Source organism: Dipodomys merriami, unplaced genomic scaffold, assembly GCF_024711535.1.
Source record: "Dipodomys merriami isolate MVZ:Mamm:240054 unplaced genomic scaffold, mDipMer1.0.p SCAF_2800, whole genome shotgun sequence".
Classification (NCBI taxonomy): Eukaryota; Metazoa; Chordata; class Mammalia; order Rodentia; family Heteromyidae; genus Dipodomys; species Dipodomys merriami.
The window spans coordinates 21,319-24,608 of record NW_027204272.1 but is presented as its reverse complement, the minus strand read 5'-3'; the positions used below and the strand labels follow the sequence as shown (position 1 = coordinate 24,608).

Here is a 3,290-nt window from a genome sequence, read left to right as displayed (position 1 = left end):
GGGAAGGGATGGAAAGGGAAAACAAAGGAGGAGGCTACAATGCTTGATAAGAAATGTACTCATTATATTTCCCATGTAATTGTAACCCTTCTGTACAATATTTTCACAATAAAAATTAAAAAAATTAAAAAATTAAAAAAACAAAACAAATTTTGCAAATGTGAGCAATCGACTGAACAATATCATTTTCCCCACTATTCTCAGAATTTTAGGGAAATAAGATCAATAGCATTGTTGGGAATAATAAGTTTTCCTTGTTACAAATAGGCACCCAAGGACATAAGCCTGTATAAAGATTGCATCATTAACTACTTAAATTTAGAGGATACTACATGTTTCAGCAGCACATATACCCAAATTATAACAATACAGAGATTAACATGGCACTTGCACAAGGAAGATATGAAAACTTGTGAAGTATTCCATATTTTTCCTTCTTCAGATGCAAAAAATGAAAAAGTGAAAAGTTAATTACAAAATTACAAGTGCAATAATCCACATAATTCATATAATTAAAAGTTAGTTTGACATCAGTGTATTAAGTCTTCAACTTAGAAAGGCCTTTACATAGCAAAACCTTTACAAAACTTTTGAAATTAGGCATCATTGTCATTTTATCCCAAAGAAATATAATACTATAAGGACCTAGGAAAAAAGGAATCTTAAACTGTTTCTATATGGAATGCAATCTGAGAGGACACAATAATGAACCTATATATTATAAAACAATGTCAAATTCAGAGTATATCTAGGAGAGAATGAAATAGATTATTGACATTATACAAACATAGAATATAGAATATTTTAAAAATATACTTTTTCAGACAAGCACCAGAAATACTTTAGTTTTTCTACTACTCATTTCAACAGATAAGTTAAAATTATTTCTGATTTAAAAAATAACAAATTCTGTAGAACTCATTATAGATGTATACAAAAACTCTTGAATACATTTTAACATCAAAGGCAGGCAATTCACTTGGAAGAATTAAATGGAATCTGTGAATTTTTACAGTAAGTTATTGCTGTTGCTGGGCATTGGAGGTTCACGCCTGTAATCCTAGCTACTCAGGAGGCTGAGATCTGAGGATTCGAATTCAAATCTAGCCTGGGCAGGAAAGTGCGTGAGACACTTATCTCCAATAAAGCACAAGAAAACTGGAAGTGGAGCTGTGGCTCAAGAGGTAGAGAGTTCGCCTTGAGCTGAAGAGCACAGGGAGAGTGCCCAGGCCCAGAGTTCAAGCCCCACGACGGACCAAAAAAAAAGACATTGCTGTTATTTGGATTGTGAAAATATTTTGTATGGACACAATGGATGGACTGGCATTTTTGAAATTTAAGAAACTTAGCCGAACCATTAGGACTTAGGAGAACAATTTGTACGATCTTCCACAACTTAAAAGAGTTAGTGATATATACTTATCCTTTTGGCAATATCAAATGCAGTTTCTTCCAAGTTGTTCTTCATGCCTGGTTTGACAGAATGGTTCAACAGAAAGAGTTCCAGCATATCTTCTCTGTCTCAGTTCTGAGCAGCAAGATGCAAGGGGGTCAAGAGGTCTTTAATTTGAAATAATGAAGGGGGAAGATGGCGGAGGAGAAGCTGGAATCTGAACAAGCTCTCGCATAGAAAGCAATTTTAGAGTTCCAGTGAACAGTCCTAAGCCAGAGAATCACACCAAGTGTGCCATCACAGGACAGAGAGTTAGACAAGAGAGGGGAAGCCAAGGCAAAAAGAAGCACCTGAGTGCTCACCAGCAGCCGCCGCAGCGACGGCAGCGGCAGGGTCAAAAGCAGCGGAGACCACAGCCGGGGGCCATACCTGAGCGCTCACACAGAGTCCGGGACGAAGGAGCCAGACGCAACGGGCGAGCAGATTCTACTCAACACCAGCAAGAACCAACAAATAGCGGACATCTTCATCCTGCAGCTTGCAGACCAGAGACGACCCAGGATCCAAGACTCGGCGTGAGTAGAAGCCCGACTTCCTCACTCCTTCTTAGGGATCAGAGGAGGGAAAGCCACCCCTCCCCCCCCAGCACCAGTGATCTCCATCTTGGATACCAACAAAGCTCGGAGGAGCTGCCAGCTCCAACCCAGGCCTTGGAATAAAACGAGTCATTTAGCAGGTCACAAGAACTTAACGGCAAAGTGACCTGCCAGACTCGGCTCCATCCAGGGAAAAGTCACCCAGCTCAGGCGCCAGCCATTGGAGTGGCTTCCCTCACTGGGTAACCAGAGCCAGAGGCTGCCCCTCCCTCTAGCAGCCTCAACAATCAATTGAAAAACAGAATCCCTGAGAACTGCTCCAGGCTGGGCTCTGGGAGATTTTTTTTTTTTTTGCACAAAACAGTCCCAGGAAAAAGCTACTGATTGTTGAAAGGCCTCAACTCTACCCAGAATTTAGCCTCACCACTGCATACCCCTCTTTTGTGATTCTCAAAGCAGATCACCCTCCTAGAAAACTAACCTGGGAGGGGGATCTCAAAATCTTGGGTAAAGCAGAGCATTTTTCTGCCTCTTCCAACAAACCGACTTAAGAAACCAATCAAGCCACAGGACCTCAAGCTGACCAGAGACTCCAACAAAAGGCTGGTTACAGACAAAAGGGAGATACAGGATTCTTCCCACCCCGCCCCCCCCCAAAAAAAATCAAAGGACTTTTTTTTTTCTTTTTTCGTTTTTTCCTTTTTTTTCTTTCTTTTTTTCTTCTTCTTTTCTTTTTTATTGTTTGTTTTTTGTTTTTTGCTACCTTAAATATATATATATAATTTTTTTTCTCTTTTAAAACTTTTATTAATCTTTAATTTTTGCCTCTTCTGAAAAAATAATTGATTTCCAGTAACTTTTTTTTTGTTTTTTCTCCTCTTATAATTTTTATTTTAGGAATATGTAAATGAGCGTTTTCCTTTCTTTTCTTATCTTCTTTCTCTTTTTCTTTCTTTCTTAATTATCTTTTTGTTTTTTGTCTAGCTCTACTGAACTTCTGATCTTTTCTTCTCCCTTTCCCATCCTTAAAGTTTTTCACACCTCCTCTATGTCCCTCCCTTTCTCACAACATATTCACATTCCTCTCTAAATAGATGGTCTTTTAATCTCTACAATAACATTAATTTTTATGTTTCTATTTTTTTTCTGGTCTCTTTTCATTCCCCTATCCCTCTCTTCTTTTTCTCTCTCTCTCTACTTGCATCCTACCCAATCCATTTCCTGAATTGTGATTAGGACATAGTTAACTCTCCCTGTGCCTCCCCACACCAATCTATTCCTATTTTTCACCCACATCTCTC

At 38.8% G+C, this 3,290-nt stretch overlaps 1 pseudogene; it reads left to right on the top strand.

Annotated features, from left to right (window-relative positions):
* The first annotated feature begins 332 nt into the window (after positions 1–332).
* Positions 333–432, top strand: LOC138838511 (U6 spliceosomal RNA; annotated as a pseudogene).
* Positions 433–3,290: the final 2,858 nt, after the last annotated feature.